Source organism: Leptonychotes weddellii, chromosome 5 (assembly GCF_054177405.1).
Source record: "Leptonychotes weddellii isolate Sample4059 chromosome 5, ASM5417740v2, whole genome shotgun sequence".
Taxonomy (NCBI): domain Eukaryota; kingdom Metazoa; phylum Chordata; class Mammalia; order Carnivora; family Phocidae; genus Leptonychotes; species Leptonychotes weddellii.
Genome location: NC_138373.1, coordinates 55,569,983 through 55,594,330, shown reverse-complemented (window position 1 = coordinate 55,594,330; position 24,348 = coordinate 55,569,983). Strand labels below are relative to the sequence as shown.

Genomic DNA, 24,348 nt, shown 5'->3' with positions numbered 1-24,348 from the left:
GGGAGAGAGGGAAGAGAGAAAGAATTATTCCTCTCATTTCCACAACCCTGCATTTCACTTACAGGGGGTGGGGAGGTGGTATTCTACAAACCACTTACAGGGGGTGGTTTTGGTTAATTTGGATACACAAATGTATACAAAATAGTCAAATACCTACCTGTTGATAATATTGTTTTTAGCCAATTACATATATATACTTAAGACATGCATTATTAAACCTTTTTTAACTTACCAATGTTGATTTTTTCCACCCTCACATTATATTTCAAAAAATTGAATTCAAATTATTCACCTGTGCCTTTGACATCATCGTCTTCGCCCTTATTCAAGTCATTTTTGGAGTCATTGAGTACAGTTTTCCAGAGCATATTGTTGTTACATTTTATAAGTATGACTTTGACTGTGAAATATTCATTCCAAGCCATGAATAACCATTCACAGAATATTGTCAGCTAACTTTTTCATTCATCTTAGAGTTGCATGTTCTTGATCTCTAAACATTACCACTCAATGTATGAATCTTTAGAAAAATATGTTAAATATTGAGTAAATACAAAATATTTATAACACCTGTTGGAGTTATAACTACTCTAAGTCTAAAAAAAATGTCATACATCCTACACTTAGCATAAGAAATGAGCATTCCCTTGCCTTTTGGAGCCCTCTGAGGGCTAATCTCACTGTCCTTCCTCCTTACTCACTCCACTCCCATTGGTATTTCACCCTTTTAAAGTTTGTGCTTGTCATTACCTTACTTTTAGTTCTGGTTTTAGCACTATGATTTTATCCTTGTACACATATGGTTTCATTTTGCACATCTTTTATTTCTTTAAAAATGAAATAATGCGTATTCTACAACTTGTTTTGGGCATGATATTATATTTCTAAGATTCATCCGTGTTGAATGCACACGACTATAGGTCATTTATTTTCATTATTGCAGCATTCTATTGGTTGACAAGTATGTATTCATCCTTCCTCCTTGATGGATATTTAGGTTGTCTCCAGGTTTTGCCACTACAAACAATGCTTCTATGAATATTATTTTGATGTCTCAGTGACCATTTAAGAGATTTTTCCTAGGGTGTTTTATTGGCTTGAGTACAGGTGCAGAGAACAGAATCTATTCTATATAATCTAAATATAAAGGATCTATTACAAAGTATTAAACAGATAAGTTAAACTTCCTATTACAACTCACAGCTATAAAAAAGAATGGAGATTACTTCTATACACTAGTATGAAGTGATTATCAAAATATAATCCTAGCTGGAAAAAAACAAGATGGGGAAGAATATACATTGTATTTATCTAAGAAAAGGAGAAGAAAGAAAGAAAGAAGAAAGAAAGAAAGAAAGAAAGAAAGAAAGAAAGAAAGAAAGAAAGAAAGAAAGAAAGAACACTTTTACTTTTAAAGGATAACTTATAAAATACATCAAAGTATTACCTATAGAGAGAGAAGAGCCAGAGACAGACACTTGAGTTTTCTGAATACAACATGTGTTTTAGACTTGACTTTGGAATCATGTAAATATTTTACATAACTTTAAAACAAATCAAAATGAAAATAAAGCAATCCCTAAATATTAAAAGCAAAATGCTCAAATGAAGTCATCTGTTTATCAAACTGATGACAAACATGGAGAGACATTATTTCAAATAATTTTAAAAAGCAGTACTTTGACCATACATCAAATCACTCATGAGACACCTTGAAGAAGCTCTCACTTGCCAAAGATGTGGCAATTTGGCCAAAAATAAAAATAATAATACATAAATTATATTAAGGTATAGGTATATTAAGGTATTAGGAAAAACTTCCTTACCCTAGCAGATGAAGAGATGGTTCAGCACCAAGGACAGGGGCACCCATGACTGTCCAGGCTTACTTCCCTCTGTCTCCCCCCCATTGATATTTTAGTCATGCCATGCCTGTGTTTCGTAAGTTAAAAGCTCCTCCTCACTGCTGAGTTTATCTCTATTATACTTGTCACCTTATATTAAAATTACTTGTTTATATATCTTCTCAACCACACTTAAGGGTACTCTTCTCAGCCTCACTTAGCACAATTCCTGGGGCATAGTAGACTCAGTAATTTGTAGATGAGTTAATGAAAAATGACCCAATAAATCAACAAATAGCTTTCAAAAAAGAGTAAAATCCAAGGACACGCTTAAACAAAAACAAGTATGCAAAGAAACAAAAGTCATATATTTGTTATTATTCCTTCAGATATCAGTTCTCAATCTTAGCTGTGCATCAGAAAAATCTGTAGAGATTATCAAATATGCAAAATCCAAGATACTACTCCAGAAATGTAGAATGAAAATCCTGAGAGGTGGCATTTGTCACATGTATGAGGACAGGTGATTTCCAAAGGCATGAAATAATTCTTCCACACATACCTCTAAGTGCTGCTATATCCCTAGAGGGGGAATTATCATCTGGAAGTGGGAGAAAGCTCCAGCTGCTATCATTTATATAAGCAGCAGGACCCAATCTTTTCAGCTAGCTGTAACAGAAATCAGCAGAAATTGTGTCTTCATGCTGACATCTGCTGGTCTCCCACTTATGATGTAATAATGCAGGTAAAGTTATTCTTTCAGGTTCTCTCCTTTCCATCTGCAACCTATAAACAAACAGTGCTACGAACCATTTCACTTCCCAGGTGGTGCCAGTAGCACGAACCAGTCCACTCTGCTTCAACTAGAGAAGCAAAGAACTGTCAACAACAGTACAGTGGACATGAGAGAAAACATGTTTCAGGTTTTGATTGTCTTCCTTTTTTTTTTTAAAGATTTTATTTATTTATTTTAGAGTGAGAGAGAGAGCAAGAGTGGGGGTGGAGCAGAGGGAGAGCAACAAGCAGACTCCTCACTGAGCATAGAGCCCGACATGAGGCTCCAGTCCACAACCCTGAGTTCATGACCTGAATTGAAATCAAGAGTTGGAGGCTCAACTGACTGAGGCACCCAAGTGCCCCTGATTTTCTTCCTTTTAATGAACTTCACCTCTCAGATTATCTTTGTAAAACTAGCTGCAAAAATTTTCTTAAAATATAAATGTGAAATATATTTCATTAAAACTTGAAAGCTCCTACATTTGTAAGTAACTTGAACTACCAAGCACATTCATATCTCAGTTAAGGCCATTTAATATTTTTCTCTTTTTGTCTAGAAACAGGTTATTTGAATTTTAAATACCCACATAGAGGGCTTTATGCCAGATTTTCCAAAGATCTGGAAATATTTATTAACTGAACTTAATTATTCATTTCAGGAAAATCACTTATGGGTCTTTCACTAAATCTATTATTAGAGAATTTGACCTAATCCTGCTCTCAAGGAGTTTATGCTCTACTTAAAGGATGCAGGGTTCCCTTCAAATGATGTAAATGAAGACTCTGGCCATCCTCTTCATCACTCTTCTGTCATACCTGGGTTTCTCCTTTTTTAACATAACTCTCCTGATCAAAAAACAACTCACATGGGGACACCTGGGTGGCTCAGTCAGTTAGGTGTCTGCGTTTGGCTTAGGTCGTGATCCCACGGTCTTGGGATTGAGTCCCGCATCGGGCTCCCTGCTCCATGGAGGGCCTGTTTCTCCCTCTGCCTCTCTCTCTGTCTCTCATGAATAAATAAAAAAAAAAAAAACCTCACGTGACAAAACTGTAAGTCTAATATTTTTATTGATTTATTAGCTATGATGTCCAAAACTTATGAATCATATTAATATATGGCAGTGAGAGTTGTTCTACTGCAGGAAAATATTCCAACTCTAAAAATTATAATCAGTTTAAAAGGATAAGATTAGGGGCCCCTGGGTGGCTCAGTTGGTTATATGGCTGCCTTCAGCTCAGGTCATGATCCTGGAGTCCTGGGATGGAGCCCTACATCAGAACCCCTGCTCACGGGGAGCTTTCTTCTCCTTGTGCTCTCTCTCACGAGCGTGCACTCTCTCTCTCTCTCTCTCTCAAATAAATAAATAAATAAATAAAATCTTTTTAAAAAATAAAATGAAATAAATGGGTAAATTAAATGATACACTGAAACCTTCAGTGTATCATTTATATTTTCCTGTATTTATGTATTTCATGTATTTCCATGTATTTATATTTTCCTGAGTGGCTTCAAATACACTGAAACCTTCAGTGTATTTGAAGCCACTCAGGAAAATATAAAAATTGTTTAAAAATAGTATATTTCCCCACCTGGTGCTGGCTGTAGGCTCTACAGTCACCGAGTTCCATCGTAGCATGGCCCTCATGGTGCCTGAGCCCACAATTTCAGACATCAGTGGGGACCTGGGCAAGCTGGTGTAGGTAGGTGTGGAAGGTGAGGACCACAGCTTTGGGAAAACAGAATATGCTGCCAGCAATTCCATGTTTGACCAGATCACCTCCTGTTTGAACCACTCAGAGGAGAAGAATGACCACCTCCACGCCTTCCCAGGAGCTGCTTGATTTCAACTGGTAGACATGCCCTGAGTTCCAGCAGCAGGTTAGGGAGGCTTCTGCAATGCCCAGTTCCTAGGCTCTGGAAGCACCCAACCAGCCCCAACCCTGTCTCCCTGGGCAAGGCTCTGGTCTGGGCTCTGACCACCTGGCGTAGATAACTTCTCAAGGTCCCCTGGTAGGTCTACCTACCTGGCCAACCCTTCTGCTACTCCCCTTAGCATGCCTGGGCCAGCCCCCACACCCAACATCCCTTCCTGGGGTCAGGTGTGGGCCTGCGACCCACCCACCTTGCCTGCCTGCCCAATTCCAGGATACTCCCCACTCTGCCCAGGCCTCGAGCATCCACATTAAATGGGTCTCCAAGACAAAAAAAAAAAAGTATGTCTCCTTCAGTTACTATGAAATGTATATATTTTCTTCCTTTAAAAGTAAAAATAAGATTTCTACATTCCGGATCTTTTTAGAAGGTTTAACCTCCAAAATATAACAAAAACATTAGTTATGATACTTCTGTTGTTCAAGGAAGAAAACTATCTATTTAAATACAACTAGAATCAATATTTAGAGTAATACTATGGCTTCCTATTCCTGGTTTGTCAAACTAGAAGTTATAGAAGAAAGACACAGTGAAAATGAGAAAACCATTACAAATCATCTACAGATGAACATAAACCCTATAACTAAACACTCTTTGGTGTGAATTATCAGAGAGAGAAGCTATTTAAAGCATGATCCAGAATTGTGTCTGTACTGATTTATGTCTTGAGAGTTTAAAATGTAAGGCACTACAAGAGTAATGCATGTAAGAGATAGTGTTCTCTTGTATTAAGAAAGGCATCTATATTTACCAAAACTCAAAAACTTAGTAACTTAATCCAAAATACTACCTTCATTCCATCAACAATCCTTTTATCTTCAGACTGGTAATGTATTTTCCAACCAGCTGTTTTTTGTACCTGGACCTGAGGCCATGTTCATACCCAGACCTGTATTTTTCACCTTAACAAATTGTTTGATGCCTTGCCCCTTTAACATTTAAGTCAGAGATAGGTAAATTCTGCTACACATTTCTCAGAAAGTGTCTTTCTCTGGGAAGGACAGAGGTTGTCTGAATCCTTTCGTAAAGACTCTCTTGAAGTAGTATTGTCTTGTACAACAAACAATAGACTGGGAATCAGGAAAAACACGTTCTGAGCAACTACCTATCCTCTTTGGGCTTCAGACATTTTTAGTAGCTTCCTGTAAAAAAAAAAATGTTTTTTTAAATTTAACATAGTAAAATGGCTACATTGCTGTCCAAAGTATTGAGATTTGTACCAGCAATCTATTTATTGCCTCTCAGTTCCAAATCCACCCTTTTTTAACTTAAAAAATTGTAACATTTTATTGAGATACAATTCACATGCCATACAATTTACCCACTTACCATATACAATTCAACGGTTTTGAGAATATTCATAGAATTGTGTGATCATCACCACAATCAGTTTTAGAACATTCTCATCTCCCCAAAAAGAAACTCTTTCCAGGGACACCTGGGTGGCTCAGTTGGTTGGGCATCCGGCTTTTGATTTCAGCTCAGGTCATGATATCAGGGTGGTGAGACCGAGCCCCACATTGGGCTCTGCAGTCAGTGCAGAATCTGCTTGAGATTCTCTCTCTCCCTCTCCGTCTGCCCCTCCCCCTGCTCACTCTAAATAAATAAATAAATAAATAAATAAATAAATAAATAAATAAAATCTTTCTTTTTTATTTTTATTTTATTTTTTTTAAGATTTTATTTATTTATTTGACAGAGAGAGAGAGAATGAGCACAAGCAGGGGGAGTGGCAGGCAGAGGCAGAGAGAGAAGCAGGCTCCCCACAGAGAAGGGGGAGCCCGATGTGGGGCTCGATCCCAGGACTCCGGGATCATGACCTGAGCTGAAGGCAGTTGCTTAGCCAACTGAGCCACCCAGGCGCCCAAAATCTTTCTTTTTTAAAGGAAACTCTTTACATTTAGCCATCACCTCCCATTCTCCAACCTCTACCCACCCAGACAGCTGTGAATCTACTTTCTGTCTCTATAGTTCTGCCTATTCTGGACATTTCATATAAATGGAATCATAGAATATATGATCTTTAGTAACTGGCTTCTTTCATTTAGCATGTTTTCAACTGTCACCCATGTTGTAGCCTGCATCAGTACTTCATTCCTTTCTACTGCCAAATAATATTCCATTGTATGGATATACCAAATTTTATCAATCTATCCTTTTATCAAGTGATGGGCATTTGGATTGTTTTCACTTTGGGGATATTATGAATAATGCTGCTATCAACATTTGTGTACAGGTGTTTGTGTGGACCTGTGTTTTCATTTCTTTTGGCTGTGTACCTAAGAGTGGAACTGCTGGGTCATATGGTAACTAGGTTACCACTTGAGGAACTGCCAGGCTATTGCAAAGCAGCTGCACCATCTTCTTCCATTCCAACCAGCAGTGTATGAGAGTTCCAGTTGCTCCACACCATTGTCAACACTTGTGATCATTTTTGACACCTTTTTGACATTGATAGCCATCCTAGTGTGTGTGAAGTGGTAGCTCACTGTGGAATTACCCTTCTTTGCAGTGCTTTGTGATAGTGCAGCTAGAACTTATAAACTTTTTTTCTTTGTCTTCTCACACAAGATGAAGCATTTCTGCAGAGGCCATAGAAGGCACACTGCAAGAGGAAGGAGCTTCTCTTCCTCATTTGGATGTGCTTTCCTTCCTACTTCTATGGTGAGGCTGTCAGTGGCATGTGAAAGACTCACTAGTTCTCATCTTTCAGCAAATTTGGCTAGCACCCTGGCCAGACAGATTCCTTCTTCACCAGCCCCAGCCCAACAGCTACAACCAGCTCTGGTCTGAGGCACTTCAGGGCTTCAGGAACCTCTTTTGCATCTAGTAGGCTACAGATGTACCCTCTCCAAAGAGATCTGAATATCTATTCTAGGGTGGGAAGAGCCGTCTTCCAAGTTTGTTCTTTTCTTGGATTCTCCCCCTTAGCCCTAGAGGAAGAAGCTGTTCCCTACTTTGTTATTGCTATATTGTCTGCAAATTTCTTTTACCCCTTTTAGTAATTACCTATGTTTTCCTAGTTAATAATTGCTGTGTCTGAATGTGTGTGTCCCCTCAAGATTCATATATTGAAATCCTAATGCCCAGTGTGACGGTATTAGTAAGTGGGACCTTTGGGTGGTGATTAGGTAATGAGGGTAGAACCCTCATGAATGAGATTAATGACTTTATAAGAGAGACCCCAGACAGCTACCTTCCCCTCTTCTGCCATACAAGAAAACAGCAAGAAGTCCGGGACCTGGCAGTGGGCCCTCATTTGACCATGCTGGCACCCTGATCTTGGACTTCCGACCTCAAAAACTGTGCAAAATAAGTTTCTGTTTTTGATAAGCTACCCAGTCTGTGGTATTTTGTTATAGCAGCCCAAATGGATGAAAATGATAATTTTTACATTAAATCTTCCTTGTTTAAATTACCAGTATGGTTTCCACCTCCTAATTGGAACCCCACTGATACAAGATTCTACTTCTTTTAATGCAATTAGATATAATGAAGATTTTCTTTTTGAATTAGTCATATCAACACCACTCCAAAATAGAGTCAATTATTTTTACAACCTTAAGTGTGTTAAATTATCATTGCAGTGCTATCTAAATCCACCTTTGCAAATTTAACACAATATTAGAATGTCAAAATCTCTAGTAAACAATTATAAAAACAATAAAAAGAAATTCTAAAACTGCTGAATCACTATCATTGCAATGAAAGAGTTGTAACTTTATGTGACAATTTAAATACTTTCAAATTTTAATTAACTATCATTTGAAATAAGTGCAAAAACTTGTCCAACTCAGCATAAAATAAAGTTTGGAATGGGAAGCTTCATGAATTTGCTATATATATATATATATATATATATATATATATATATATATATATCCCTTCAATAACAACTTCCTACCATCTTTAACCATAGGTTATGATCTGTCTTCAACTTGCAGGTGCAATGGAAATATTAGGTTATGATACAAAAGAAAACGGAGTAAGGACACCTTTCTCTGACCAAGTTGATTTTAATGGAAACCAAGAAAATGGCACTACACAGTCATCAGTATAGACAAGTTTATAGAAAGCCAGCTGGGGCAGGCATGGTCAAGACCTGGATGGAACTTAATTAGTTCTTCTCTAATTTATTTTTATCTTGCCACTTCCTCAAAGCTGCCCTATATCATGTCAGAAGTTCACGTTCATGCCCAGTAGCCAGCATTTGCTCTGGCATCTCCTGACTTCATGCTTTTATGAAATTCATTTAATACTTCATGTTCAATGGATAACTACTGGTAAATCCTGATGTGAATTCCCATGCTACCATGTTGTAACCCTGAAACTCCGCCAGTTACCAGAAAGAACTGACTTACATGTCTAAGAAGCCATTAATCCATACTATACAAGTGAAAAATGAAGCACCAAAAATTCTACTTGAATGTAGCTACCAAATATTCAGGCTAGGCTCCAGACTACTCTGCAGAAACACAGCCTGACCTAAGTTACTTTGAGTAACTTAAGTTACATTTACATTGTACATGGTCTACAGCTCTCAAGGTGGTTACTTGAAAATGTCTCTTTTAAAACCTTCTCTTGAAGTTCAATAGGTAAGGTTACAGTGTTGGGCTTATTTAAATCTTTTTTTTAAGTTTTAGTTATTTATTTGAGAGAGAGAGTGCACACGAGCACAAGTGGGGGAGGGGCAAAGGGAGAAGGAGAAAGAGTCCCAGGCAGACTCCATGCCAAGTGAGAAGCCCAACAGAGGGCTGGATCTCATGACCCTGAGATCACGACCTGAGCCAAACCAAGAGTGGGAGGCTCGATGGATGTGCCATCCAGGCATCCCTGGGCTTATTTAAATAGAGCAGTCTTATGGCAATCCTGCCCAGTTAATAGGAACAGGTTAAACAACCCAGAATCCCAAAGTTGGGATCAATGTAGTACAGCTTTGGTTCCATTACATCCCTGGACATATATTGCTTCTCGGCCTTTTGGCTAAGATCAAGTGTAGTATCTGTTCTTACCACTCTCTTTTAAGAAACAGTGATGCAAGAAAAAGGCACAAGCTTTGAGATAGTCAAACAGGGTTCAAATAACGCCTCTGCCAGAAAAAGCCCTGTGTACTTGGTGACATTTACTTCTCTAGACCACCATAAAGAGAGTAAAATGCCACTTATTAACACATTTATCATACAGATTAATAAATATAAAAGTCCTAGCCATTGCCTGGCACATGCTAATTGTTCCATAAATGGTTATTAGGAGTGTGATGGAAATAAATGACATATTAGTGTTTTTAATTAGCTTACACACAATGAAAGAATAGCATTGATATTACTCTATTAGGTATAAATGGCTAAAAAAAAACGAAGGCAACTTCACATTAATCTGTGGTATGTCTATGCCCATTATTCAAATACCAATTACAACAGTATCTCATAAATTAATTCTCCCAACTACATGTGGAAGTTCCACCCAGCTGTCATAAAGTAAAGGGTAATTTACCTTCCCTATGTAAAAGTGTGGATCATCAGTTGTTATGAACTAAATGTCTGTGTGTCCCCCCCAATTCATATGTTGAACTAAATGTCTGTGTGCCCCCCCCAATTCAAATATAGCCTCTCTACCCCTTAGAGAGGCTATATTTGGAGATGAATCCTTTAAAGAAGTAATTAAGATTAAATGAGGCAGTAAGGGTGGGGCCTGATCCAATAGGATTAATGTCCTTATAAATTGAGAGACCATAGAACTCTCTCTCTCCAACCAATGACCCCACACCCACACCACTCCCTCTGTGTGCCTGCCAAAAACAAAAGGCTATGTGAGAACATAGCAAGAAGGCCAGGAAGATAGCTCTCACCAGAAACCAAATCATCCAAGACCTTGATCTTGGACTTCCAGCCTCTAGAACTGTGAGAAAATAAACTTCTGTTTTTTAAGCCACACAATCTATGATATTTTATTATGGCAGCCCTAGCTAAGACACCAGAGTGTACTTGCAAGAACTATAAACCCCAGGAAAAAATATTTATTCTTTAAGTATCTTTAATTCTTATGTATAGCAGTTGAGTTCACTTAAATGCATGATATGTGCAACTCAGCATCCCTGATGTTTTAACAAATAATTTATGTACAATAAATTATACTTTATACCCCTCATAGATATCTCCCAGTACTAAAAGCTAGGAATACTTAAAGATATTCAATCAGAAACCACTTGATAGAAAACTAGCTTTTATAATCAGGAAACATTGCGTTAACAACCGTAAGAAATATTTAAATGTCGGGATTTAAATAACCAATATAAAGGGATGGTCCTATCTTTTGACTGAAAATTCCTTGATGGTAGACTACATCAGACACATTTTTTAAAAAATCATAGTTTGGGTGACTTTAATGTTCATGGATTGGGTGTTCCTACACTGCCAGTTGCTGTCAAATGTGACTGTTAGGCACACTGCCACTTAATGTGGCTGAAAGTAAGCCATACACAGAGCCAAGTGCATCATCTGTAGCAGCCTTAAGAATTCCAGTCTCATAGACAGAGACTTTTACTCCTCACCAGCCCTTCAGTTCCATCTCAAGGCTTTATTTTACCACCACACCAAGGACACAAGCCTCTCTCTTAGGTCTACATTATTCAGCCCAGTGTCACTGAATAGTGTTGAGACATTGGTCATTCACAGCTGAAACAAAGAATTTTTATCTTGGCTCTGGTACTGAACATTTCAGTATGTCATATAAAGCTCCTTTGATTATCCTCTGGACATGAAGTCTGCCTTTCTTTGCTCGTTAGCTGACTTAGAGGCTAGAAATAAAGGCACTTTGCTGATCTCCCAAGTATTAACACAAGAGTAAACAAGTCAGATTCAGCAGGAATGTTCCCAAACTGCAAAAGACATCAGTAGTAAAATCACCACTGTTTAATCTGATCCTATACATGGCTAAGTTGGATATTGCATTCTCTCCATAGGCCTTCCTTGTGACAAATTTGATTTTTATAGTTTTTTAAAAGAAGCAGTGCCGGGGTTGGGGCGCCTGGGTGGCTCAGTTGGTTAAGCGGCTGCCTTCGGCTCAGGTCATGATCCTGGAGTCCCGGGATCGAGTCCCGCATCGGGCTCCCTGCTCAGCAGGGAGTCTGCTTCTCCCTCTGACCCTCCTCCCTCTCATGCTCTCTGTCTCTCATTCTCTCTCTCTCAAATAAATAAATAAAAATCTTTAAAAAAAAAAAAAAAAAGAAGCAGTGCCGGGGTGCCTGGGTGGCTCAGTCAGTTAAGCGCCCAACTCTTGATTTTGGTTCAGGTCATGATCTCATGGTTGTGAGATCGAGCCCCGTGTCAGGCTCCATGTGCAGCATGGAGCCTGCTTAAGATTCTCTCTCTCCCTCTCCCTCTGCCCCCCCACTCGTGCTCACTCATTCTATCTCAAAGAAGAAGAAGAAGGACAATTTTATAGAGCAGAGTCAATAGAAAAAAGCATAACAATTATAACCATCTTTATACACCGGCTGCTTAAGATTGATTTGCAGGGAGTACAAATGCAAAGGAAACAAAGCAGAGTTAAAGGCAAGTGACAAAAGTTGAGAATTCTTGAGGGTTCTAAAAATAAGGAAGTAACTGAAGTATGCTTGAAGAAAGCCCCAAATACTCCTAAAAGGAAAAAAAAAGAGAGTGAGAGTATAAATAAATGTGATAAAAAATCAATACAAGTCAGCATAACTAATATGATTGATAGTTTTAGCATTTACATGTTGAGCATCATCGTTAAATCCAACCACAATTTATAAAAAGCCTTATTGTTGTTACCGTAGTTAACATTACATGTGAGAAATACCAAACACTTTGTCTTAGGTGTTCTTATGAGCTTTGTTTAAACCAAAACAGGTATGTATTCACTTAACCTAAAGTTAGATCTACAAAATTTCCATAGCAATTATTTAGTAGCATGCTTTGTCGTCCAAATACATGTAAGAAAGTCCTGAATTTATTATAATAACTAGTTAAAAGTTGAATTTATATTTAACCCAACTCTAACTCCAACCCACAAGAAATAAGATTATAAGTAGGACTGAATTCTGTGTATATAAAAAAGACAGACTGGGTCATCTTTTTATGGAACTCAATCAGTTCACAATGACTCAAATATATTTCAGAAACATAGTTCTTTTAAATGTTGATATCACAATATGTAAACATTAGATAGTGCTCTTCAAGGACAATCCAAAAGTTGTCCATCAAGTTTCTCTATTCCCCAAAGAAGTTAAGAGGAAATCCATAAAAGAGATATGCTGGTGGCACGTTCCTGAGTCATCTGACTGATCCTTCTGTAGAAAGGATCACTCCTGGAGAAACAGAGATCATGGTCTCACCATGAACCTCAAAAGAAGATCACAGACTTACAGTAGCACACAGACTTCCTTTGGTATCTGACCACCAATTTGCTGAGTTTTTGAGGCTGGTTGCATGTCATCATGAGCCAACTGACTTGAAGTAATTTTAAATATACTATATGAGTGGAACAGCTTTAGATTAATGGCAACGTTAGCAATGCCCTCTGGCAGGAAATCTAAAACACTTCTGAACAAACTGTCCGGAAAAAACCATCTGTATCTGCTTCTCATTGGATTTAAGTGGGTTTGTTCCTTACAGCTCCAAGCAGTCCTATCTTGGAAACAGTGGCTGAAAGAGCAGTAGGAATTGCTGATGGGATCCATATGAAGCTAAATACCCTGGCACTAGAGCCATCTCCAAAAATACCACACATGGCACTAATAAAGGGAGAGAATCTCAAAGTTCATCAGAGCTCCAACCTGGACCTTGGTGATCCAAAGATTGAATGACTTATCTGGGTAACTTACACCAGATTTGCATATGTTCATCAGTCCCACATTGATACCATTCTTGCTGATGTAAGAGATCAAGGAAAACCCTTCACAGACACCAGTGGGACCCATGGACTACAAGGCCTTGTGGAAAACAAACGATGGTGCTTTGGTGAGCCATGCAGCCTTCCCATCATGGGATAGGCTGATTATGCATGGGTCAGAGTTCATTTTAGAAATAAGACAATAGATGGAGTGCCTAGGTGGCTTAGTTGGTAGAACATGGGACTCTTGCTCTGGGGGTTATGAGTTCAAGCCCCACGTCAGGCATGGAGCTTACTTAAAAAAAAATTTTTTTTAATAGGACAATAGTTAATTAGGTAGTGTATCACTGCTGATGTCTATGCATTGTGGCCACCACCCTCTGTCATGAGACAAAACAAGTGAGTGGCATGTGAAGATCAACACATGGAAGGAAGTCTTCGCTTTGGTTGCAAAATTAATAAGTATTCTTGAGGCATAATTCAAGCACATGGTCGGCTCTACTTGGGCCTGGCCACAGACTCAGAAGTACTTCTCTTCAGCCTGCTCAACTGACACCTCACTGAACCCCCTTCTCACTGTTATCTCACTTTATTTTTTTTTAAGATTTTTTATTTTTTATTAGAGAGAGAGAGAGTACAAGCAGGGGGAGTGGCAGGCAGAGGGAGAGGGAGAAGCAGGCTCCCCGCTCAGCAGGGAGCCTGATGTGGGACTCCATCCCAGAACCCTGGGATCATGACCTGAGCCGAAGGCAGATGCTCAACCGTCTGAGGCACCCAGGCGCTCCTGTTATCTCACTTTAAAGAGAGGTGTAGAAAGTTTCTGCAAAGCTTCTTTCTAAATTTAAGATACTATTCTACTGTTAAACACTAAAAGCTATGTAAGCATCTTCATATGTAAACATACATACACATATGTAGTACATGTATGTATGTAACAGAATAGAAAAGCAGCTGAACCAATCATTTCTTTTTTTCAGCTTTATTGAGGTACAGTTAAAAAATAAAACAGTAATATATTTAAAGTGTACATCACAATGATTTGACATCATATGTATACATTGTAAAAGGATTCCCACCATTGAGATAATTAACACATCTGTCATCTCACAGATTTATTTTTTTAATGAGAACACTTGAGTTCTACTCTCCTAACAAATTTCAATTATAGACCATAGTATTATCAACTATAGTGGCCATGTTATATATATATATTAGATCCTCAGCTCCGATTCATCTTTTTTTTTAGTATGGTTCACACACAATGTTACATTAGGTTCAGGTTCACAAAATAATGATTTAAGAAGTATATACATTATGCTGTGCTCACCACAAGGGTGGTTACCATCTGTCACCATACAACGCTATTACAATACCATTGACTATATCCCCTATGTTGTACCTTTCACTCCGTGACTTATTCATTCCATAACTGGGAGCCTGTGTCTCCCCCTCCCCTTCACCCATTTTGTCCATACCCCTGGCCCCTTCTCCTCTGGCAACCATCAATTTGTTCCCTGTATTTATAGGCCTGATTCTGTTTTTTGCTTGTTTATTCCTTTATCTTGGTTTTCAGGTTTCACATATAAATAAAATCATATGGTATTTGTCTTTCTCAGTCTGACTTATTTCACTTAGCATAATACCTTCTAGGTACCTGTTGTCACAAATGGCAAGATCTCATCTTTTTTTATATTTGAGTAATATTACACATACACATACACACCGTATCTTCTTTATCCATTCATCTATTGATGGACACCTGGGTTGCTTCTATATCTTGGCTATTGTACACAATGTTGCAATACACATAGCGGTGCTTATATCTTTTCAAATTACTATTTTTGTTTTCTTTGGGTAAATACCCAGTAATGGAATTACTGGGTCATATGATGATTCTATTTTTAATTTTTTAAGGAACCTCCATGTGGTTTTCCACAGTGGCTGCACCAGTTTACATTTCCACCAATAGTACATGAGAGTTCCTTTTATTCCACATCTTCACCAACACATGTCTTTTTTGATTCTAGTCATTCCACAGATATAAGGTGATAGCTCATTGTGGTTTTGATTTGCAATTTCCTGATGATAAGTGATTTGAACATCTTTTCGTGTGTCTGTTGACCATCCATGTGTTTTCTTTGGGAAAATGTGTATTCAGGTCCTCTGCCCATTCTTTAATCAGATTATTTGGTATTTTTAGCCTTCAGTTCTTTATATATTTTGGATATCAACTCCTTATCAGAGATATCATTTGTCAATATCTTCTCCCCTTCAGTAGGTTGCCTTTTTGTTTTGTTGATGGTTTCCTTCACTCTGCAAAAAAGCTTTTTTATCTTGGTGTAGTTCCAAGAGCTAATTTTTGTTTTTGTTTCCCCTGTCTGAGGGCAACTAACTAGAAAAATGTTGCTACAGCTGATATCAAAGATGTTACTGTATATATATTTTCTTCTAGGAGTTTTATGGTTTCAAGTCTCACATTTAGGTCTTTAATCCATTTTGAGTTTATTTTTGTGTATGGTGTAAGAAAGTGGTCCAGTTTCATACTTTTGCATGTAGCTGTTTTGTCTTCCTAGTACCATTTGTTGAAGAGACTATCTTTTCCCAATTATACATTCTTGCCTTGTTTGTCATTGAGTAATTGACCATATAAGTGTAGGTTTATTTCTGGACTCTCTATTCTGTTCCATTATCTATGTGTCTATTTTTGTGCCAGTACCATACTGTTTTGATTACTACAGCTTTGTAGTATATCTAGAAATCTGGGATTATGATACCTCCAGCTTTGTTTTTCTCTCTCAAAATTGCTTTGGCTATTCAGGGTCCCTTCTTGTTCTATATATATTTTGGTATTATTCATTCTAGTTCTGTGAAAAATGCTGTTGGTATTTTGATAGGGATTTCACTGAATCTGTTGATTGCTTTGACATTTTAACAATATTGATTCTTCCAATTCATGAGCTATGGAATATCTTTCCACTTGTTTTTGTCATCTTCGATTTCTTTCATCAATGTTATAGTTTTCAGAGTACAGATCTTTTACTTCCTTGGTTAAGTCTATTCTTAGCTTTTTATTCTTGTTGGTGCAATTGTAAATGGAACTGTTTTCTTAATTTCTCTTTCTGTTACTTTATAATAGTGTATAGAAAAGTAACCAACTTCTGGGTATTCATTTTGTATCCTGCAAATTTACTGAATTCATTTATTAGCTCTAATAGTATTTTGGTGGATTCTTTAGGGTGTTCTATGTATAGTATCATGTCATCTGCAAATAGTGACAGTTTAACTTCTTCCTTACCAATATGTATGTCTTTTATTTATTTTTCTTGTCTGATTCCTATGGCCAGGACTTCCAATACTATGTGGAATAAAAGTGGTGAGAGTGGACATCCTTGTCTTGTTCCTGAACTCAGATAAAAAGCCCTCAGTTTTTCACCATTAAGTGTGATGTTTGCTGTGGGTTTTTCATATATGGCCTTTATACTATTGAGGCCTATTCCCTCTAAACCAACTTTGTTGAGAGCTTTTATCATAAATGAATGTTGAATTTTGTCAAATGCTTTTTTTCTGTATTATTGAGGTGATCATGTGTTTTTTACATTTCATTTTGTTAATGTGGTATATCACGTTGATTGATTTACAAATATTGAGCCACCCTTGCATCCTTGGAATAAATCCTGGTAATGCTGGCCTTGTAGAATGCATTTGGAAGCTTTTCTTCCTCTTCTATTTTTTGGAATAGTTTGAGGAGAAGAGGTATTAACTTTTCTTTAAATGTTTGGTAGAATTCACCTGTGAATACATCTAGTCCTAGACCGTTGGTTTTTTGGTAACTTTTTGATTACCAGTTCAATTTCATTACTAGTATTGGTCTTTTCAGATATTCTATCTCTTCCTGCTTCAGTTTTGGAAGATTGTATATTTCTAGGAATTTATCCACTTCTAGGTTGTCCAATTTGCTGGCATATAATTTTTTGTAGTATTATAATCCTTTGTGGTTTTGTGGTATCAGTTGTTATTTCTTTCATTTCTGATTTTATTTATTTGGACCCTTTCTCTTTGTGTCTTGATGACTTTAGCTAAAGGTTTATCAATTTTATCTTTTCAACAAACCAGCTCTTGGTTTCACTGATCTCTCTCTCTCTCTCTCTCGGCTCTGTGTCACTTAGTTCTGCTCTGATCTTTATTATTTCCTTCTTTGTACTCACCTTGGGCTTTGTTTGTTCTTCCTTTTTTAGTTCCTTTAGGCATAAGGTTAGATTGTTTAGTTAAGCTTTTTCTTGTTTTGTTTTTTTTTTAAGATTTTATTTATTTGACAGAGAAAGACACAGCAAGAGAGGGAACACAAGCAGGGTGGGTGGGAGAGGGAGAAGCAGTCTTCCCGCTGAGCAGGGAGCCCAACGTGGGGCTCGATCCCAGGACCCTGGGATCATGACCTGAGCTGAAGGCAGACACTTAATGGCTGAGCCACCCAGGTGCCCTGCTTTTTCTTGTTTCTTGAGATAAGCCTGTATTACAATAAATTTCCTTCTTAAAACTGCTTTCTCTGTGTCCCAAAGATTTTGGACCATTGTGTTTTTCATTTTCATTTGTCTCCATGTATCTTTTTTTATTTCTTCTTTGATTTCTTTGTTGACCCATTGGTTGCTTAGTAGCATGTTGTTTAGCCTCCATGTGTTTCTGTTTTTCCCAGGTGTTTTTCTTATGGTTGATTTCTAGTTTTATACCATTGTGGTCAGAAAAGATGCATGAAGTGATTTCAATCTTAAATTTATTGAGACTTGTTTTGTGGCCTAACATGTGTTATATCCTGGAGAATGTTCCAGGTGCACTTGAAGGTGTATTCTATTGTTTTTTTATGGGATGTTCTGTATATATCTGTTATGTCCATCAGGTCTAAAATATCATTCAAAGACACTGCTTCCTTATTGATCATCTGCCTAAATGATCTACCCACTGATGTAAGTGGGGTGTTAAAGTCCTCTACTGTTATTGTATCATCAATTTCTCTCTTTATGTCTGTTAATATTTCCTTTATGTATTTAGGTGCTCCTAAGTTGGGTGCAGAGATATTTATAATTATTACATCCTCTTGCTAAATTGATCCTTTATCATATGTAATGACCTTCTTGTCTTGTGTTACTGTCTTTGTTTTAAAGTCTATTTTGTCTTATGTAAATATTGCTACCTTGGGTTTTTTTTTTTCACTTCCATTTGCATTGAATATCTTTTTCCATCCCTTCACTTTCAATCTGTGTGTGCCTTAGGTCTGAAGTGAGTCTCATATTTTATTCATCTTTTATTTGAAATTGTGTACCCTATATCAACCTCTTCTTAATTCTCCCACGCTCTCACCTAGCTTCTGAAACTACCATTCTATTCTCTGTTTACATGAGATAGACTTTTTTAAATTCCAAATATAACTGATAACATGTAGTATTTGTCTTTCCATGTGTGGCTTACTTTACTCAGCATCATACACACCAAGGTCATCCATATTGTCATAAAATGCAAGATTTCCCTCCTTTTTAAGGCTAAATAATAGCACTACTAAGCAACCAATGGGCCAACAAAGAAATCAAATCAGTCTCTCTCTCTCTCTCTCTCTCTCTATATATATATATATATATAAAATGTGATATAGATATAGATATATATCACATTTTCTTCATTCATCTGTCAATGGGCACTTAAGTTGTTTCCATATCTTGGCTATTGTGAATAATGCTGCAGTGAACATGGGAGTACAGATATCTCTTTGACATAGTAATTTTGGTTGCCTTAGATATATATCCAGAAGTGGAATTGCTGGGTCATATGGTAATTCTATTTTTAATTATTTGAGGAAACTCCATACTGTTTTCCATAGTGTATCACAGTATGGGTCTCCACAGATTCATCTTATTTGGTACTCTGTTGGTTCCTGCATCTGATAGCTGTTTCTTACTCCAGGTTAGAGAATTTTTTAGTCATTATTTCTTTGAATACACTTTCTGCCCCTTTCTTTTTCACCTTTCTGGGATTGGTGTTCTAGAAGTCCCTTAAGCTAGTTTCACACTTTTTTCATTCTTTTGTTGTTGTTGTAATTTTCTTAACCCAACGATTCTAAAGCTATTAACTATCCAAATGATGACTAGCTCAAGGGGAGGGGAAACAAACAAAACACAAAAGCAAAATCAGAAACAACAAAATTTTTGAACCACAAACATCAATTTTTTTTACGTAAAAATTTGTTTGTGATGGGGCGCCAGGGTGGCTCAGTTGTTAAGTGTCTGCCTTCAGCTCAAGTCATGATCCCAGGATCCTGGGATCGAGCCCCACGTCGGGCTCCCTGCTCCGCGGGAAGCCTGCTTCTCCCTCTCCCACTCACCCTGCTTGTGTTTCCTCTCTCACTGTCTCTCTCTGTCAAATAAATAAAAAATTTAAAAATTTAAAAAATAAAATAAAAATTTGTTTGTGAGCTAACCATGCTATAAATTTCAATGAACTCTCCCAAATGTATCATAATTCAAGCTAAATATACTTCCAATTTCAGGCACAACTTCAAAAACTGCAGACATGGCCCACTGGACAATCTAACTACATCAGGCAACAGGCTTAAATGAAAATAGCCATCTACTCCCAAAAAGGACTTGCACGATCAGGAACACCCAGGCCCTTTGCTGATAAATGGGAAAAGTACCACAAAAACCTCAACTAATCAATCAGCCTACACTCATATTTTCAGGCTTCTATCTTCAATCAACAACTTTTCTAAAACATACCTCATTAAAAACTCTCATAAAGATGGTAATCAAGTCCTCTATCAGCCTTCATCCTATAATCAAAATACACTCCTCCCTCACATGTGTAGTTTTCCATCCTGAATCATCCCCCTTCTTCCTAGCAACTAATGATGGGAAGGAATGATGAAAAGTAATCCTTTGCTCTCAACTCTGAATAAGAGGGAAAAGTAGGAGCTCCTTTAAACTCTTCCATCAGCTCAGTGAGCTCATCCCACAAAGGAAGGTGCTCTGGGACCACTCTCTTCCATTCTTCTTTTCTATCACTGAGAAATGGATTTTGCCCAGAGAGAAAATAAAACATAATCTAATCCTGATAATGAATTCCTCCATCAGCCATGAGGGAGTTCCTCCTTCATCAGATAACTAGTCCCAACTTTTTTTGAGCTGGGTCAGTTACCTGAATTCAAGGAAGCATCCAGGAAATCCAAACAACCTAACTTAAGTCTTTCTGGCTTTCAAATGCATTGTTTTAGTTGTTAACATCTAATTTACATTTTAAATTACATACTTCCTTGCTAAGGAATAAAATATCATTGTGTTTCCTGAGAATTCACAGGCAGATAATGATGAAGTAAAAAAAAAAAAAAATACTGGGAAGTAACAAGAAGACAACTTAGAACTAGAATTTTCCCCAGGAAGTCCAGAAATTTACAAATCTATATGCAGTTGAGCAAGGATTCACAGCCTGTGTGTTAAGAGATGTATGTGTTTGAAAAATCCTCAAATGATCAATTCCGGGCCTGTTATTACCCTCTTACATTTTTATAAAAACTAGATACTTCAGATTGGAGGAAAAGATGGCTGAGGAGTAGAGGATCCTATTCCAACTGGTCCCTGGAATTGAGCTGGATATCTACCAGGCCACTCTGAACACCCATGAAATCAGCCTGAGATATAAGAATATATATCTGGATCCCTAGAAACAGAATATGGCAGGTGGTTGTTTTCGAGGTATGAAGCAGGGAGCCGTTATTCCAAAGATAAACGGAAGGGGGAGGAAGCAGTGGGGACCTACACCACCAGTGAGCGATAGCCTCCCGTTCTGGGGACAGGGCACAGACTCGCAGACCCATAGGAGCAGGAAAAGGACTTTAGGGCAGCCCCCCAGACTGAAACCCAGAGTGGCGGGGCCACGCGTGTGAACTGGGGGCGGCTGGTAGTTTTAGAAGCACAAAGGGCAGGGGCGCCTGGGTGGCTCAGTCGTTAAGTGTCTGCCTTCGGCTCAGGTCATGATCCCAGGGTCCTGGGATCGGGCCCCACATCAGGCTCCCTGCTCAGTGGGAAGCCTGCTTCTCCCTCTCCTATTCCCCCTGCTTGTGCTCCTGCTGTCACTGTCTCTCTCTCTGTCAAATAAATAAATAAATAAATCTTTAAAAAAAAAAAAAGAAGAAGCACAAAGGGCAAAGACATGCCCCCGTGCCCCGACCTGGAGCCCTGCTGAGGGGCGCACAATCCAGGATGCTGCGGGTTTATAGCAGCACAGACAGAAACGGAGATAGCGTGGCCTGGAGAGCTCACTGAAGAACAGACTGCAATCTCTCTGCTCTGAGGCAGAGGGTTGGAAATGATCTCTTCTGCTCTGACTCTCAGAAGAGACGTGGAAAGCTGCCAGAGAACAAAAGCCCCAAAAACCAGTTTTCACTGAGTCCATAACCCCCCCACAGGGGGCAGGGCAACTCTGCCCAAACAGGGTTGCCTGAGTAACAGCACAGCAGGCCCCTCCTGCAGAAGACAGGCTGGGAAAACAAGAGGCCAGCAACCCTAAGATCCTAATAAAACAGGTGCATCTTGCTTGGGTTGTGGTCAATAATTTGGACTCTGTACATTCCCTCAACCACCTCTCAACAGAATGATTAGGAGAAGGAACCCCCAAAATAGGAAAGACTCAGAGACTGTGACTTCTGCCACAGATTTACAAATGGATACAGATATAACCAAGATGTTGGAAATGGAATTCAGGGTAGCAGTTGTGAAGACAATAGCTAGAATGGAGAAATTGATTAATGGCAACGTAGAGTCACTAAGGGCAGAAATGAAAGCTGAACTGGCAGAACTTAAAAATGCTATCAATGAGATCCAATCTAATCTAGATACTCTAACAGCTAGGGTAAGTGAGGCAGAAAAACAAATTAGTAATCTAGAAGACCAATTGATAGAAAAGAAGGATAAAGAGGAGGCCAGGGAGAAAGAACTCAAAATCCGTGAAAACAGAATCAGAGAAATAAGTGACACCATGAAATGTTCCAATCTCAGAATCCCTGAGGGGGTGGAGAGAGAGGACTAAAAGATATATTTGAGCAAATCATAGCTGAGAACTTCCCTAATCTGGGGAATGAAACAAACATTCATGCCCTAGAGGCAGAGAAGACCCCTCCCAAGATCAGGCCAATGCCCCGGCATGTAATAGTAAAATTCACAAATCTTAGAACCAAGGAAACCATCTCAAGGACAATTAGGGAGAAGAGATTCCTTAGGTACAGAGGGAGGAATATCAGAATAACATGAGACCTATCCACAGAGACCTGGCAAGCCAGAAAGGGCTGACAAGACATATTTAGAGTACTAAATGAGAAGAACATACAGCCAAGAATACTTTAACTGGCAAGGCTGTCATTTAGAATGGATGGAGAGATGCAGAGCTTCCAAGACCGGCAGAAAATGAAAGAATATGTGACCACTAAGCCGACCCTACAAGAGATATTAAGGGGGGTTCTATAAAAGGAGAAAGACCCCAAGAGTGATATAGAACAGAAATTTACAGAGACAATCTATAGAAACAAAGACTTCACAGGCAGCATGATGACAATAAATTCATATCTTTCAATAATCACTCTCAACGTGAACGGCCTAAATGCTCCCATAAAATGGCACAGGGTTGCAGATTGGGTAAAAAGACAGGACCCATCCATATGCTGTCTACAAGACTCATTTTGAACCTAAAGATATATCCAGACTGAAAGTGATGGGATGGAGATCCATCTTCCATGCCAACGGACCCCAAAAGAAAGCTGGGGTAGCAATTCTTATATCAGACAAATTAGATTTTAAGCTAAAAACTGTAGTTAGAGACACAGAAGGACACTATATCATTCTTAAAGGATCTATCCAACAAGAAGATCTAACAATTGTAAATATCTACACCCCCAACATGGAAGCAGCCATCTACATAAGCCAACTGTTAACCAAAATAAAGAGTCATTTTGATGATAATACGTTAATTGTAGGAGACCTCAATACTCCACTCTCAGCAATGGACAGATCATCTAAGCAGAAAATCAACAAAGAAACAAGAGCTTTGAATGACACACTGGACCAGATGGACTTCATAGGTATATAAAGAATATTCCACCCTAAAATTGCAGAATACTCATTCTTCTCGAGTGCACATGGAACTTTCTCTAGAATAGACCACATACTGGGTCACAAATCAGGTCTCAACCGATACCAAAAGATTGAGATTATTCCCTGCATATTCTCAGACCTTAATGCTTTAAAACTGGAACCCAATCACAAGAAAAAATTTGGCAGAAATTCAAACACTTGGAAGCTAAAGACCACTCTGCTCAAGAATGTTTGGGTCAACCAGGAAATCAAAGAAGAACTTAAACAATTCATGGAAACCAATGAGAATGAAAACACATTTGTCCAAAACCTATGGGATACTGCAAAGGCGGTCCTGAGAGGGAAATACATAGCCATCCAAGCCTCACTCAAAAAAATAGAAAAATCCCGTATTCACCAACTACCTTTACACATTAAGGAACTAGAGAAAAAGCAACAAACGATGCCTAAGCCACGCATTAGAAGAGAAATAATTAAGATTAGAGCAGAGATCAATGAATTACAAACCAGAAACACAGTAGATCAGATCAGATCAATGAAACTAGAAGCTGGTTCTTTGAAAGAATTAATAAGATCGATAAACCACTGGCCAGACTTATCCAAAAGAAAAGAGAAAGGACCCAAATTAATAAAATTATGAATGAAACAGGAGAGATCACAACTAACACCAAGGAATAGAAACAATTACTAGAAATTATTAGCAACAACTATATGCCAATAAACTGAGCAATCTGGATGAAATGGAGGCCTTCCTGGAAACCTATAAACTGCCAAGACTGAAACAGGAAGAAATTGACAACTTGAATTGGCCAATAAC

General features: G+C 38.2%; 1 long non-coding RNA gene and 1 pseudogene across 1 annotated transcript in view; one reads left to right on the top strand and one right to left on the bottom strand.

Moving 5' to 3' along the window:
• LOC145721669 (uncharacterized) overlaps positions 1-24,348 on the bottom strand; it is a 60,569-nt gene that overhangs the window by 18,183 nt on the left and 18,038 nt on the right. The window lies entirely within an intron of this gene.
• LOC115944759 (U2 spliceosomal RNA) lies at positions 9,518-9,612 on the top strand (annotated as a pseudogene).